Source organism: Chenopodium quinoa, unplaced genomic scaffold, assembly GCF_001683475.1.
Source record: "Chenopodium quinoa cultivar QQ74 unplaced genomic scaffold, ASM168347v1, whole genome shotgun sequence".
Lineage (NCBI taxonomy): Eukaryota > Viridiplantae > Streptophyta > Magnoliopsida > Caryophyllales > Amaranthaceae > Chenopodium > Chenopodium quinoa.
In genome coordinates, this window is record NW_018745324.1 from 3264869 (window position 1) to 3282424 (window position 17556).

The 17556-nt window shown below is 37.7% G+C and overlaps 1 long non-coding RNA gene across 4 annotated transcripts; it reads right to left on the reverse strand.

The window, feature by feature from the left end:
• Nucleotides 1-4950: 4950 nt before the first annotated feature.
• On the reverse strand, nt 4951-7582 carry LOC110712697. Of its 4 annotated transcripts, none has more exons than XR_002509676.1 (3): nt 7056-7582; nt 6471-6593; nt 4951-5252 (listed from the first exon to the last, which is right to left on the reverse strand). It is a non-coding gene; the product is annotated as an uncharacterized LOC110712697 (long non-coding RNA). The 4 variants fall into 4 exon arrangements; XR_002509678.1 differs by having other exon boundaries at nt 5352-6593; XR_002509677.1 differs by having other exon boundaries at nt 4951-6593; nt 7076-7582.
• Between the last annotated feature and the right edge of the window lie 9974 nt (nt 7583-17556).

Here is a 17556-nt window from a genome sequence, read left to right on the forward strand (position 1 = left end):
CTAGTGTTTAGGATAAAGAGGGAGAAAAGAATTATTTTGTGATCAAACTTTTTGATGATTGAAAAAGGGGAGATATTACCTCTATTTATTGAGAAAAAAGAAGGGTAAAAAAAACAAGATAAGATCCGAATTAAATCGGAATAAAACTCGATAGACTGCAGTTTTTGCGGTTTTTGTTTTTATCATATCTTTTGATCCAGATATCGAAATCACATAAATATGATGTCGTTGGAAATCTCTTGAAGTATAATTTCTATTCCAATTAGAATCAGGTTAAAATATTTTGTAGAATAAAAGATATTTTTGAAATAGTGAGACGGTGACAGTTTTGAATAAAGTTTGATATTTTATTCATATCTTTTCCGTTATAGCTCGGAATTGATATTATAATATATCATTGGAAAGATAATTTCAAGGGTTATTCAACCATATAAAATTTGGATAAAATCTATGAGACACTAAAATAATATATGACTATCTTTGAACGTATTTCAATTTGAATAGAATTAGAATTTTCAAAAAGAAAAGTTTTATTCAATTTGAAACTCTTTAATCTTATCTTTTCAAAAAGGAATAATTAAGATATTTTAGAAACTAATAGAAGCTTCCAATTAATCCTTATTGGTTTATGAATGGGATTAAAGCTTTTGGACCCTCCACATGATCATTGGGTCGTAGGTAAGGTGGGCTTAGGTTCGGTTTGGGCTAAGTTTAATATTTTGGCCATAACTTATTCGTTATAACTCGGATTTGGGCTTATAATATATCTTTGGAAAGCTCTTTTCAAACCCCATCCAACTTTTCAATCATTGGACCCAGATTATGGACACGAAATGAATTACTTTTGGTTTAAAGGCACAAAAAGAGGAAAATGAGTTATGGTTTGGGGAAATTGGCTAGGAATTGAATAGGTTTATGAAATGTAAATATTTATTTAAGCACTTCAATATTTAATACTCAACCCGACCAATAATGGCGATGAAAGGTTGTTCATCATCGGGTTTGGTTTTGGGGAGACATTTTTAGGTGTCTACAAGCGTGCAAATTCTTTTAAACTAACTACACTACCATCTACAATATTTGTTAGATCTCGGTCTCTTAAATTAAAGAAGCGCTCAAAATATTTATAATAATATTCTTTTATTCTAGGGATTACCGCAAATTCTAATGCAAATTCTTCCGGTAAAGGGCTAATTTCATCACACCCCAATCTAAAACAATGTGTATTTGTGTCCTAATATTCTAAGGCAGTATGAATAAAATCTATATCAAGATCTACCCCCTTAACACCATAAATACCTCCCATGTGAAAGTCGAGTTCTTTTCTCTCTTTAGCAGTTAAAGACCGACACCATTCACGAGTGAAATTGCTAAAACTCTTAGTAACTAAAGATATGATTATTTGTTGAGAAACTAAGATAATGATTAACCTGTTGGAATTATACGGAAATTCAGCAGATCAGGAGGCTATTTATGCACAAAATCGATGCAGTTTGACTCCGGAAAGAACTCAGAATCAGCGCACTGCAGCGCCAAACGACAACCCTGTCGCCTAGCGACAGCAGCATCGTTAGGCAACAGTGCAAAACGCATGGCGACACGTGGCTCTACAACGTTTCCTCAAACGCGTTATTCAAACCGCGTTTTTTTGCTATGATTCGAATTCGTACAATGACTTTACGACATACATATTTATTTAATATATTTTCCTTCTATTTTCTTTTTGGATTTATTCAAACTTAATTAATTTCAGGTTTGTTTTAAGTCCAATTTATTTTTCAATTTTTGTTTTGGGGAGAAAGTCGGATACCCTCAATTAATAACAAAAATGACGGAAATTTTTGTGTAAAATTAATCATAATTTTTGCACACACACATATGCACATGAAAATGAAAAATAAATGCAAAAATAATACATTCATAATAGATAAAAGTCTGTATATACAAAATTTGTCTAACAAATATGTCAGTCAGGCAAAGTCCTATAAAAGTCAAAATAAATAAACAACACAGGTACAACTACGGCGCTGGAGGACACAGATGCTGAGGAATGTTCATCATGTCAAAGAACTGCGCAGAACGAGGAATATGCTCCCCACCAGCTCCGGTCTCTCCTGGAGGAGGGAAACTCAACTCAGGTTCCGTCCGGCCAAGGTCGTCTTGGTGATGAATCAGTAGAGGCTGAGGCTGTGGAGGCTGCTGCGACGATGAGCCGACCTTGTACGTCCCACCACCTCTCGGAGCTGAAGTCACCTCTCCCTAGCCTATCGGTCCACATGTGCACTCTCAAACGAAGAGCTCGAGTCCTCCACCGCCTCGGTCCAGGAAGCATCAGATCAGCAACCCTGACCACCAGAAGTAGTGCGGCGACGCCACGATCTAGACCTAGCCGGCTCTCTCTGAACCTCGGGCCTCGTCCGAGTACGTGAAGGAATAGGTTGTCCCTGTAAGAAAGAGAGGCAACGAAAATAGAAATAAAATTAATGCAGAAATAAAAATTAAAAAAAAAACTACCTCTTGAACGGTGTTGTCGCGAAGATAGGAAGCCACGTTCCTCATCCGCACGAGCTGGCTTCGAAAGGCGTCTATGCACCTCGCCATCGCCGTGACCACCTCGTGCGAGAACTGTCAAAGAAATAAAATCAGTAACAATACAAGACAGATATGAACAAAAGGCAAGTAAATAACACACCCAAGTCTAGTGGCGAGGAATAGATCGCTTAACAAAGCGTTGATCCTCGGGAGCTGGAGGGGTCATCTCCTCAATAGGCCCGTATGTCCCTTGATAATGGATGGACATACGACGGGGAACGAACTAAGTAGGCTTGGTCTGGCAAAAAGCAAACCAAAGTGAATAAAAAGTCACTTGGGGGCTACTTAGCAAAAGGTAAAAGATAAAAATCATACCGTCGCCTCCTCAGACAAAACAGGGGCCGAAGCTAACAATGGCAGCAGCTCCTCCTCATAGCACTGCCCTGAGATAACATGAGATTACCAAGGGGTACCAGCAGGCGACCTCTCTAATAAGCTGACCAGCCTCGCGTCATTGAACATATGACGTGGCGGAGGAGCAAGGACGACAAGAATCTCTGAGGAGTGCTGAATAGAAACTCTCTCTCCTAGGTACACTACTGCCTCATATGTCCCTAGGAAGTAGCAACACTCAGCAGTGTACTGCGCAGCCAGCGCAGGGATCACCAAATTGCCCCTTGGCCGGTATAGCACGTCGGGCTCCTGCAAAAAATGCCTATGAGATAAAGCTCTACCAAAAGCAATACAAAGATGTTAACTATGCAAAAGAACATACTCAGAGGATCAGCTCTCGAACACGGGCTGTAGACGCCCGGTTGCTGTAGCGGCCTCCCCAACAGGCGCCATTAGGGAACTCGCGTGGAGATGGCCTTGCTGGCGCAAGTGAAGGAAAGTACTCGTAGAACCAAATCTACAAAAATAAAAGATATCAACAAGCGCTAACAAGAGCTTAGAGCTAAATTTTTAAGAGATAAAGTATACCTCTACGACTCTCCAGAAGCAGGAAAGAGCGATGTCTCCTGTGTAAGACCGGTGTCGACAGGAGTCTCGCAATGTGAGCAGAAAGTCAACATAGGCCAAGCTGGCCCAGTCATAAGTCGCGATCAGCTGAAGATCGCGGACAGCGGGAAGGTAGTAAAGCAACACCCTACTACCCTTGTCACAAGAAAACGTCCCTGATAGCAAAATAAGTGCAAAGATGCGCACCCGCTGCTCTCGGGTGGTCGCATCGTCCTCAAAAGTTGTCGCCAAATAGACCGACGAATGCACTTGGAGCTAAATCGTGATGGCTCCACCTTAGCACGGGCCCGAATAGCAATCAGACCCAACAGCTCATCAACCTCAGGAGAGAAAACACTAATGGAGTTGTCGAATGGTAGTGCAATCAAACTAAACTCCTGTCCCGAGATGAGACAGAAGTCAGCTGGGGTGACCATCATCTCACCCCAAGGAAAGTGAAAAGTGTTGGTGGTGTCCCAGAATAACTCCACCAAAGCACGAACCATGCGGTGACTCGCGTCAAAAGAGTCCATGGCCTGCGTGGCCCGAAATAGGGCAGTCAGCCCACAAGACTCCCAGAGAAGTTGCAATCCCTCATCGTCGCTAAAATATGTGTTGTACAGCTTGCCTAGGGTGTCATTACCCGAACCGTGGCAGAGCGTCCTACCACTAGTAATCCCGCGACGCACCTTCTCAGAAATGTGGTGGTCAGGGGCAAAGTACAGTGTCCGCTCATCCCACTCGGGGAAGGGACCGGGAGAAGTGGACGGGTCGGGGTCCTCCTCAACGGGCTCATGCTTCCGTCGCATCTCTTGGGACCGTGAACCCAAACCTCGCTATCTAGCCATACTATATTGTGCAAAATTGACAATAATTAAGTTTCTATAGTATCTAAGGTTTGCCTAGCCGCATGATACTATGTTCGCAAAAAACAGACACTAGTAGAAAAAGGCTCATTTGCGTCGCTCATTTATAGTGTATTTGCGTCGCTTCTATGAGCGACGCAACTGCTCGCGATGCAAATGATTTAAAAGTCATTTGCGTCGCTCCTAGGCGCGACGCAAATAAGAGTCATTTGCATCGCTCCTTTATAAAGGAGTGACGCAAATAAGAGTTATTTGCGTCACTCCTTTATAAAGGAGCGACGCAAATGACTCTTATTTACGTCGCTCTTTGATAAAGGAGTGACACAAATAGCTGGTCTGATCAACTTCTTGTTTGTTATTTGCGTCACTTGTTTATATAGGAGTGACGCAAATGACTGACTAGACAATACAAAATTGCTTTATTTGCGTCACTTGTTTGTTTAATGAGTGACGCAAATGAGGTGAATTTTTTATTTAATTATAATAATTTCTTGTATATGTTTGTAGTACCTGTTTTCCTTGCTAGTGGTATAAAGTAATATGCTAACGCTAATAATTGAAATTAAAATGCAATATTATTGAATGCAAATGTAAATTTCGGCAGAGTCTCAAAATTTTACAACTCAAAATTATTGATATCATCAACCAACACAAGAACAAAGACCAACCCAAAATGTTGGTACCCCAAATACATTCATTTCAAGCCTAAGAACTAAAACAAAAAAAAAGTCTAACAACAAATGGATTTAGCTAAGTTTAAATCTAAATTTCAACGTTGATCATGAAAAAGTTTGACTAAATATCTCGAACCTCATTTATCTCCTCCCCATTATAAGGTATTGTTCTTGAAAAATCCTGTTAACACAACACAAAAACAAAAACTAATCAATTCAAGAATGTAGCCAATTTAAAATAAATTGATGAATTAGTAGTGAAATATCTGACAACACGTACTAACAAGATCCTCATTACTACGGTGATGTTAAACTGTTTCAAACATATAGTGCACGATATAGTAGCCACATCTCACTTCCTCCCAATTTTTGATGACACTACACGCTCGCATCATAGCCACAAAGTCAATAGACTCATTCAACTCATTTCAAACAAGATAAAACCTAAGCATGAAAAATAAGAATACTAATCATATCATTCTCACCACATTTTAAAGAGAAAAACATCTCGGATTAGAACTTAATTCACAATTTTAAAGAGAAAAATAGACCATTATATTCATTTTTGATAAATTTATATCCATGATTTAAGGATTATACATATATTAAATCAAAATCAATCTTCTTCAATGATTCTTCCTGTAAATTCTGTAATTGCAACTATTACAGTAACTAATGGGAATTCTAGTAACGTATTATTCGAATTTTGCATTCTTTACATTGTTAGCATCATTCATTGACTCCAGAGTAAGATCATGATACCTTCGATTCGAACACTTGGTGATGAGGACTGTTAAAGATTAGATTTCAGCTAGAACTCTACAGAGTTAATATACTGTTGGAAGGTTGGGTGATTATTTCATTATTTGATTAATAACATACACAAAAACTATGGACCAATTTAAGCTACAATTGCTATTAATCACGGCCCTAATAAGTTTAGTCCTGTTTTACCAAAGTTTATATGTCTAGCTTAAACATGTTCATTGTACTTGTCTTCTCGTACACAAAACAAAATGAAATTGCAGTGCCATTATTTTCTTAAAATACGAAATGCAAAAACAGAATGCCATCAACTCATAATCACTTTATCATTAAGTAGTAATTAACATCATCATTTCAATTTGAGGTAAACAATATCATACACAAAACAAAGGAATAACATTGTGTCATTATTTTGACTACTTCTCTTAAAATTCTTATTCGGTAATGAAAAACTAGATTATGCCGCTTCAATTGTATTTTTTTTTAAAACCTTCGATTGTAATGTTAAATTACCTTTAATATGAGAGAATCAAGTAAGAAATTAATTATTACCTCAAATTATAGAATAACTAAACTAGAAAATTCTCTGAATAACAATAAGATTAGAGTTAATCTAAATATAAGAGAGAGAAACCTTGACATTATCCCCTGCAATTCACAAACAACTCAACAACAAAATAGCTATCTGCAACAAATTGCCCACTACACTAGGCCAGACCACCGCACTCACCATCAACCACAAGCACCTGCTGCACACCTGCACCAAGTAATTCACTAATCTAACTGTATATCTAGATACAAACACTCGATCAAACAAGAAAAAGTCTATATAATTAAGCAATACTCTAGAAGTAATCTGATATAGAAACAAATACTTTATTTTTATAATGGAAAATCTACTAATTTTGTAATAAGAATCTATTATTACACTAAATCAATAATCTGACAAAATTCCAATCAACATATAACAAACTAAACAAAAATTCAACTATAACACCAAATTAATTTTTTAATTTCACGCCAAAATCAATACACACTCATGAAATTAAATTTTGACCCTACATCATCTACTAAGTTAAATTCCTTATAAAATTAAAATCATTTCGCGACTTTAATTACAGTAAAATTAAAAACATCATATAAATCAATAGAATAAAATGATAATTTAATCAAATAGTTTAAATCAATCGAAATTAAATCATTTCGCACTTCTTATTACTTAAAACGATAATTTCGCACCTCTTATTACTGTCAACCATCTCCACTGCTTCCCCTTCTAACCATCAACAGCAACACCAACAAGCAGCAATCCCTTGCTAGCCTCGATGTAGAGTATTTCATCTCGACTATCAGCGGTTTTAATAGTTCGAATTTCGTGGGGGTTTTGGTCGATTTTTGCTCAAAAATAGGGTGTTTTTCCTCGGATTTGCTTGAAAATGGGGGGTTTTGGCTTGGATATTCTGGGGTTTTCAATTACTAGTTGAATTTATTGATTTTGGGGTCAAATTTGTTGGTTTGGGGTCGAATTTATCAGGGTTTTGCTGTTGAATTCGCTAGGGTTTTGCAGTACGAACGAAAACAAGGCAGTGCTGGATATTCGGCTAGTTAGAAAAATTTCTTGAGGTTTTGATGTTGAGTTTTAGGGGATTTTTCAGTTGAAGCTTCTAGGGTTTTGAAGTTCGAACGGCGACATGGCAGCAAGAGTGTTTTATATTGAATGTGAGGAAGAGTTGAGTGGATTGTAATTGTAATAATCATTTGCTTCACTTAATAAAGAAAGAAGTGACGCAATTTACTCACAAAGCTACTTGCGTCACCTGTCAATAAATGAGCGACGCAAATAACATTATCTTTTGCGTCGTTTTTATTTATGAAAGCGACGCAAATATGATTAAGCTGAAATATATCAGACTTTTGCTTCGCTTTGTAGTTAATGTGCGACGCAAATTACTTATAGTGAAGCTAAAATATATTATTTGCGTCATTTGTTTCTATGAGTGACGCAAATAAGGTGACGCAAATGAGCATTTTTCTACTAGTGAGAATACGTAGTACTAAAACAGAGCACAATTTTAATTCAAGCATATATGGCCTTTTTCTAGCAACCAAACAATTTCTTGCAAATATTATGATAATTATTGTGAAAAATTGGACAAAAATTGCTAGCAAGAACATCAAGAACGACCCACGTTGTTTTCCCGACCTTAAGAGGTTCAACAATGGTGAATCGTTCGTTTCTTCACCAAATTGAGTCAAACAAGTCTCAAAATGCTCCCAAGGCAATATATAAACATAATCAAGCAATTTCATGGCATAAAATTTGACAAACAAAGCAAATTGAGCAATATAAGTTTCGAATTTTCAAGAAATTCGTGAACAAATATGTGCGAAATTCATCAAAATTCGAGTGATTTTGGAAAAAAACTTACATAGATCAGGAAACTAGATGAACAAAGCTTTTATTTGCAACAAATTTGAGCAAATTTGGTTGATACTTTGAGCAAGAACAAGCAATTTGAAGGTTCGTAGCTCGAATAAATGAAGCAGTAGCAGCAACACGGGGAAGAAAGGGGATTTATACGAAATTCCCGAATCAAGCGTCTCACGAAAGCTCTGTCCCCGGGCGACAGAGTGCAGCGTCTGGCGACAGAGCAAAATCGCGACGCCATAGACGTTTCAGCGGTGACAGAGCTCGAAGCCTCTCATAATGGTTATTTCGATCTCGTACAGCAATTTTCGGGTTCCTTGGTACGCCAGTTAGCCCCTATAAGAAATTGGACATGATTTAGTAATCGACTCGGTTACAATCGCATTAAGTGATCGACCTGATAAATAATCGTCTCACTTAGCTTAAAGCGCCTAAACATTGGCTCACTGGAAAGGCACCGACATAATGGTTCATAAGCAAAAAAAGCACCGACATACTGGTTCATAATTAAAAAGCACCGACATACTGGTTCATAATTCAAAAGCATCGACATACTGGTTCACAAGCAGCAAAAGCATCGACGCATTGGCCTAGCAAAAGCATAGTTCAAGCGAACTTTAAAGGATCGACAAAGCGTTGGTCTGCGGTAATTTTCTTCAGAATATTATCACAACTAATGAGGATGACTTCAAGAGAATATGTCTTCGGCAGCGTTCCCTAGCTTGCAAAGGGTTGTCACAAACAAATGAGGATAGCTTCAGGCGAAGTAATCTTTGATCATGTTCCCTGGCTTGCGGAAGATGGCCACAAAGCGCTAGAAGGTCGATTCAGGCGAAGCAATCTTGGATAGGGTTCTCTAGCTTGTAGAAGACTATCACGGCGAAATTGGAGGCAGTTACAGGCGTAGTGGTCTTCATGCGGTATCCTCTAGCTTGAGGAAGATCGTTAAAACAGCTGGATGGCGTTCCCTAGCTTGTGGAAGGTTGTCACAACAGCAAATGCAGCAACAATCGGTTACTCCCAGAGACGTGTGCTTGACGGTGCAAGATACGTGTTTCTTAACTCTTTTATATGTTTTAACTAACGCTAGTTTGCAGGTATCGGCGTTACAAAAATTATTTAGGATCGCAGAACGTTCTGAATCATTTTTCGTTCCTGTCGATACTTTGACTTTTCTTTTCGAAACTTGTGTTTCTCCAAACTCAGTCAAAGTGGGGGCTTCTGTAGACACCCATTTGTGTCTTCCCAAAACCAAACCCACTGATGAGTACATTTCATGTCAAATCATAATTAAATGAAGAAAAAGTGTGGAAAGTCTAGCATTGCGGTTAGTTTTTAATTCTTTTCTTTCTCTCTGTTTTTTAAAACCTATTTTATGAAAATATCCAATCCAGTTTAGTTTGGTCCATATCAAGGGTCCAATAATGGTGTAGTTGGATTGGGCTCAAAAAGAGCTTTCCAACGATATATTATAAGCCCAATTCCGATGAATAATGAGGAAGTTATGGCCAAATTACTAAGCTGGGCCCAGTTTGATTTTTATATGCGGCCCAATGATCTAGAGGAGGGCCTATTATGGTTTATCATTTCTAATGCAATTAGGATTGATCATAGTCTTCTAGAATCATCTAGAAGGTTCTTTTGAATCCTAATTTGATTAACATTGATTAATGAGTTTTAAGAGTTTTATTAGAGTAAAAGAAGTGTTTTTAAGGTAATTACAGTTTTACCCCTTCGTACGCTTAAATTTTATTAAAATAAGAAAATGCATGGAAAAACTAATTGCAGCACTGCAGCTACAGGCTATCGCCTGGCAACAGGTCTAGCGTCGCGGCGACACGTCTGGCGACAACACTGTCGTTTGGCGACAGGGGCATGTTTTGCGACAGCTTCGTGTTTTATTCTTTTCGAAACTCCAATTCTTTTTTATCATATCCGGCTGATTATCTTTATAAATAGCTTCATTAAACCTCCGTTTTCAAGGACCAACTCTCATCAAGAAATTCTTGATATCCTCTCTCTCTCTCTTTTCTAAACTAGCTTTTTCTCAAACAATATTCCACATTCACAAGATCTAGACACACCTAGCCAAGTTCGAAGTTGCCTTCGCCCTAGACGTGAAAGGTTTGATTTATGAGGGTTTGGTCCCAAATCTCTCTTTTAGTTATTTAATTTAATTGTTTGATTTTATATTTCCCTTGAAGTTAGTAACGTGTGTATTTTGTTACTAGAAAGAGATACGAGACATTCAAGTTAGTAATTTAATTGTTTATGAGTTGAATAAGGCAGGGATTGCCGTTTTACCTTAACCGCTTATAACCAGAGCAAGCAATCAATCTTACATTTATGGCTAGGTAAAACTTATTAGATACCAAAGTCAGAGTCGAGGGGAGCTCCCCCATAAGAGAGAGGAATGAAAGGAAGTAGCTCTAAGAGGAAGTACTTTCTATTCCTACCAGGTAGGTCAAAATCATTCCATACCTATATCTGGTAATAGGCTGAACATTACTTCAGCCTATTACGAACTCAGAGGCCGGGTCAACAATCTAATAGATTAACTAGACTGAAAGTCAAAGGAAGAGTCCTCTAGGAAGCGTTACGTTCAGATGCCCTTTATCGAAATCATGCTTAGGTTGTTATTTTGATTCCTAGTGTCATGTTAGGATGTTTTCCTTAGTATGATATTTAGGGTGATTTGCTTATATCAAATATGATTCCCATGATGCCTTTTATTTTCTTTCCTAATATCATGTTAGTATAATGTTAGGGTTAAAGCTTTGATCTTTAATGTTTAGTGACATGCTAGGGTTTTTTATTAATCTTGTTAGTATCATGCCTAGGATCTTCCTATTAATATTATGCTTTAACATGATTATTTTAATTATGGTTATGATTATTATTATGATTGTGATTATTATTATGATATTATGTTGCTTGATATTTATTATTGTTATTGCTTGATCACACCTTTTATGCATGTTTAAAGAAATTTGTACTTGTAATCACGCTTAATAAGATAATTAATAATCTTATTTAGGGTTAATTTGATTATAATTCAAGTGATCGCCAATAATAGTTTTGTTTGTGCATTAATATTGAACCAACATAGATAAACAGGTTTAGGGTAAATCTATTGATTGCATGTTAGTCAGAAAGCGCACATGAATACGAGCAGAATAAAGAAGAGGCCTATTAATCTATTATTATGGTAGGATCATTCTCTTTTAGATTGGATTTGTACCTTCATCCCCGAACTTCCAGTTTTGGTTCCAGACCTATTTGAGTTAACGATCTCTTAGATCGTTAAGGGGTGTAACCTTCACCCTGTGAACAGTCTACACGTTCCTAAAACTTGTTGGCGACTCTTTTGCTCTAGCTTCCTTCCCTTTGGACGCCACAATGCTTAAGTGTATGATCACAGTGGGGTTCAAGTTTGGGGTAATGCTTAGAAAATTCCCTACTTTAGGGTTAAAGGTTTAATCTTTGATGTTTAGTGACATGCTAGGGTTTGTTATTAATCTTGTTAGTATCATGCCTAAAATCTTGCTATTTTTATTATGCTTTAACATGATTATTTTAATTATGATTATAATTGTTATGATTATTGTTGTTATGTTGCTTGATTATTATTATTGTTATTGCTTGATCACACCTTTTGTGAATTTTAAAGAGAATTTGTACTTGTAATCACGCATAATAAGATAATTAATAATCTTGTTTAGGGTTAATATAATTAGAATTCAAGTGATCTGCAATAATAGATTTATTTGTGCATTAACCAACATAGATAAACAGGTTTAGGGTTAATCTATTGATTGTATGTTAGTCAGAAAGCGCACATGAATACGAGAAGAAGAAAGTAGAGGCCTATTATTTGGGCAAGTTCAGTCTCTTTTAGGTTGGATTTGTACCTTCATCCCCGAACTTCCAGTCATGGTTCCAGACCTATTGGAGTTAACGATCTTCTCGATCGTTAAGGGGTGTAACCTTCACCCTGTGAACGGTTTACATGTTCCTAAAACTTGTTGCCGACTCTTTTGCTCTATCTTCCTTGCCTTTGGACGCCACCATGCTTAAGTGTATGATCACGGTGGGGCTCACGTGTGGGATGACTTGATTCCCTACAATTTTTTGGCGACTCCATTAGGGGTACATTCTATTCCTAATTTTCCATATCTCTCCATCTACATCATTTTTTCCATTCCCCATATCACAATATTCATTCTTCCAACCTCCTTCCATATATTACATGTTGAATAGAGTTTAAGTCAAATAATTTACAGTGAATATCCCTAATTTCCCTTTCCCCAATACTTGGTCAAGGAGAGAAGGGCGACTAATCATGGACAACCTCTTTGTTCAAGTCTTTATTTTTTATAAACTGGCTAGTCGAAAAAGAAAAGCTAAGAAGATAATGGCAACTCAGGAAGAAGTCAACGAACTTAGGAATCAATTGACTAATGTAACTGAAGTGTTGAAGGCTTTAACCCTTCAAATTAATGACCCTGTGAAGCAACAACAAATGGATCTTATGCAAGAAATCTTGAGCAAGCTATCTAGTGACTACAAGTTCTAGGGCATTAGTTCACGAGGGGTCTCGCTGCACAAGGAGCTTCTTCCGACATCCCTGAATTCAAGGCAACAGATTATCCTTATCTTCACTTAAGAGCCTTTGAAACTATAATGAACATTAATGGGATTAATAGGAAAGTCTTTCATTCCTTGTTTTCCTTATCTCTTGAAACCATTTGCCAACAATGGTTCTTCTCCCTTGACAAAGAGAAAACCTCTACCTGGGAATCGATAGTAAACACTTTCATTGATAGATATAAGTGTAATATTCAAGTCAAAACTGATTATAGACAACTCGAGATGCTAAGACAAAAAGAGAATGAAGGCTTTACTTCTTTCTTCAATAAGTGGAGGGAAACTTCCGCTAAGATGATTGAGGTGCCCACCAAAAAGAATATGTAAGGATGTTTATCAAGAATCTCTAAGAGAAGTATTCGAAGCATTTAAAGTATCAACATAATTTGAATACTTTTAAGGCCGTCTATGATATCGGTATTGAAATCAAAGATGACCTCACAAAGCAAAAAGCTACTAACAATAGTAACCACGGTGGCTGGAAAGAAAAGAAGAACGACAATCCTTCTTCTTCAAACGCCCACTCTAGTAACAATGTTAGTACCTATGATCTTAGTGAAGTTTTAGCCATGGATAACCAAGGATCAAAGAAGCAACTAAGGAAAGACTTCACCCCCATTGGGATGAGTTACGATAATTCCTTCGATCGACTCCATGCCAAGGGACTTAATACTCCCATTGGACCTATTCAAGATCCCGCACCTGAAAAGAGATTGCCAAGTTGGAATCCAGATGCACAATCATCAAGGTAGGGGTCATACTACTGAGATCTGTTGGAAGCTAAAGGAGGCTATTCAACATTTGATCGATAATAACAAGCTTCCCATGCCTCTAGCTAGCAAGAAAAGAGATTAATGATAAATCAAACGACACAAGACAAGAGGCGAGCTTCAACGATGAGATTTCGTGACCTCCTCTTTTCTATTTCTTTTATTTACCCTTTCCTAAATAAGTCTAGCATAGGCACCTTTTTATTCTCCTTAGATTTATTTTGTAGAATCATTATCTCTTCTCCTTTAATAAAAACGAGCATTTATTTTCTTGCACATGATCATTTCATTACATTGCATTAAAAATAAATAAATAAATAAAATAAAATAAAAAATAAAAATCTATGTCAAACTAAGCATAAGATATACCAATGATTTGAGGCATCCCTTTGTAGCCACATCATATCAACTTCACCCTTCAAATATGCAATCCTTTTTTGATAAACCACTTTGAGCCTCGTCTAACGATTGACCTTTCTTTCTTCGACCCACATCTACCTAACCTCGGGATGGGATGGTGTGCAACTTATGCAATTTTAGAAGAACAAAATCTTGAGTGTATCAAAAGATTAAAATAACAAAAAATAAATAGTGTACAAAAGGGCAAGTGTTCCAATGTCTTTGACATGAACATGTTTTTGATATGAACACGTCTCGGATTGCGTCTCTTATCGAGTGCTCGGTACCGTGCCTGAGAAACATGAATGCCAAGTGAGTGATAGATCGCATGATCGACGGATTTTGGGACTACTTTGGCCGTCGCTAATTCCCCATTTTCTTGTAGTGAAAAATAAAATAAATGCTAAAGCAAAAAAAAAAAAAAAAAAGAGCTAAAAAAGAGTTAAAAGCCTCAAGCATAAAAATATAAAGCTTCAAAAGCAAGGTTGCACACCTTGGGGGCTTATCTAGGGTTTTGATCCTTTATCCCTTTCTTCTATAACCTTTAGCCTAACCACGTTACAACCCTTAAAAAGACCTTTTTGAGGTATACATACTTGTGCGAGGTTCGGCTAGATCTACGTTCGGCCTGATTCCTAACAGATACGTAGGCAACCTCACATCGAGTTGCGTCCGTAATAAAATGCATTCACATTCACATTCACACACTCACACCATGATCATATCAAGGGATCCCCTGTGCTCATCCTTATTCATGTAGAGCTAGACTTGGGGGCTTGATCCCTACATCATTAGCCTACCAAGCCTAAGAGTCACCACCATTTGACTCTTTTCAATATTTTTTCACACACTTAACTCTTGCGGCCTAACTTTAGTGTCACTTTCACACACTGCATAGATACATGACCAAATTGTCCTTCCCTTAGGAACCCTGTGTCATGAAATCTTAACACAACGCTGAAGCATGCCTTGTCATATCACTCATCACTCATCATTGCATCACAAAGTATGAAGTGCTTAGCCTCCGTGCCTAAGTTACCCAAATACTTTCATCATTGAGTCAACAATTCAGATACCCTAGTATCAAAAAACATTTGACTAAGCTCATTCAACATGCACCTTCAAAAACTTTGCTTCTTTCTTTTTCGCCTCTTTCTTTTTCGGGAGAAAGTCGGTACCCTCCACAAAAATGACAGAAAATTTTTGCTTTTCTGCATTTTCGAGTCGCACGATCACATTACGATGCACACACATATCATGTACACGTTCAGTCATGTCGTGTCATATCACCTTGATTTGAGTCTAACACATGTGTCAAACACATCGAGTCGAGTCAACCTCGAGTCAATCACAGTGAGTCAAGTTCATACCTTGAGTCACGACAAGTCAATGATTCAAGAAACACTAAACCTTAGGTTAACCCTAAGATAATTAAAGAAAGATAAGCAAAGTCCTATGAAGATATAAATGCAGGTGCATCCTAGCAAGCAAGAATATTCCTGGATTTTTCAAAAAAAAAAACGCGAATATGACACAAGAGATTCTTCCAAGATGAGAAGAGCTTGAGAAAAATTACATGGATTAGTAAATTAAAGATGAAGAGCTTTAAATTACAAAAGATTTGAGCGGATTTGGTTGAAAGGAAACGACCAAATGCAAAGTTCGAAGCAAAATTTAGCAACGAACAGCAGCAGCAAGAGAAAAATAGGGAAGACCCGACTCCAGCACCAGATGACAAGGGTGTCGCCTGGCGACAGAACAAAATCGTGGCGTCAGAGGCGTTGCAGCGGCAACAGAGCTCTAAGCCACTCAGAACGGTTATTTTGACCTCATACAGCAATTTTGGGTTCCCTGGTACGCCAGTTAGCTCCTATAAGCAATTTGACATGATTGAGTAGTCAACTTGATTACAATCACAAATAAGTGATCGACCTGACGAAAGATCGTCTCACTTAGCTTAAAGCGCCTAAACATTGGCTCAACACAAAGGCACCGATATACTGCTTTAGAAGCACCGACATACAGGTTCACAATTCAAAGCGCCGACATATTGGTTCACAAGTAGCAGAAGCGCCGACGCACCGGCTAAAGCAAAGTTCAAGCAAGCTTTAAAGATCGAAAAGCGTTGCTCTTCGGTAATTTTCTTCGGAATATTATCGCAACAATTGAGGATGACTTCAAGTAAAGTTATTTTCGACAGCATTCGCTAAGATTGTGGAGGTTGTCACCAAGATTTGAGAATATAGCACGAGATGTGCGGTCTTCGACAGCATTCGCTAAGATTGTGGAGGTCGTCACCAAGATTTGAGAAGATAGCACGAGATGGGCGGTCTTCGACAGCATTCGCTAATATTGTGGAGGTTTTCACTAAGATTTGAGAAGATAGCACGAGATGGGCGGTCTTCGATAGCATTTGCTAAGATTGTGGAGGTTTTCACCCAAGATTTGAGAAGATAGCACGAGATTAGCGGTCTTCGACGACATTCACTATGATTGTGGAGGTTATCACCAAGATTTGAGAAGATATCACGAGATGGGCGGTCTTCAACAGCATTTGCTAAGATTGTGGAGGTTGTCACCAAGATTTGAGAAGGACGGTTCGTGATGAGGCGGTCTTCGACAACTTTTGCTATGATTGGGAAGGCTGTCACTATGTTTCAAGAAAAGTCTCGAGATGTAGCAGCATTGATCAACGGCGTTTCCTAGCTTGTGGAGGGTTGTCAACAACAGCAAATGCAACAAATCGGTTACTCTATAGAGACGTGTGCTCGACGGTGCAAGATACGCGTTTCTTAACTCTCTTATTTGTTTAACTAATGCTAGTTTGCAGGTATCGGCGTAACAAGAATGATTTAGTATTCAGAATGTTTTGAATCATTCTCCGTCCCTATCGATACTTTGACTTTTATTTTCGAAACTTGCGTTTCTCCAAACTCAGTCAAAGTGGGGGCTTCTGTAGACACTCATTTGTGTCTCCCCAAAACCAAACCCAGTAATGAGTACCTTTCACGTCGAATCATAATCGAATGAAGTGAAAGTGTGGAAAGTCTAGTGTTGCGATTAGTTTTATTTCTTTTCTTTCTCTCTGTTTTTGAAAACCTATTTTAAGAAAACACCCAATACAATTTGGTTTGGTCCATAGCAAGGGTCCAATAATAGTGTAGTTGGGTCGGGTTCAAAAAGATATTTCCAACGATATATTATAAGTCCAATTTCGATGAATAATGAGGAAGTTATGGCCAAATTACTGAACTGGGCCCGGTTTGATCTTTATGTTGGCCCAATGATCTAGAGGAGGGCTTAATATTGATTTATCATTTCTAATGTGATTAGGATTGATTATAGTCTTCTAGAATCTTCTAGAAGGTTCTTTTGAATCCTAATTTGATTAGCATTGATAAATTTACTTTAGTTGACTTTTAGGAGTTTTAATCAGAATAAAAGAAGTTTTTTTAAGGAAAATACAATTTTTCCCT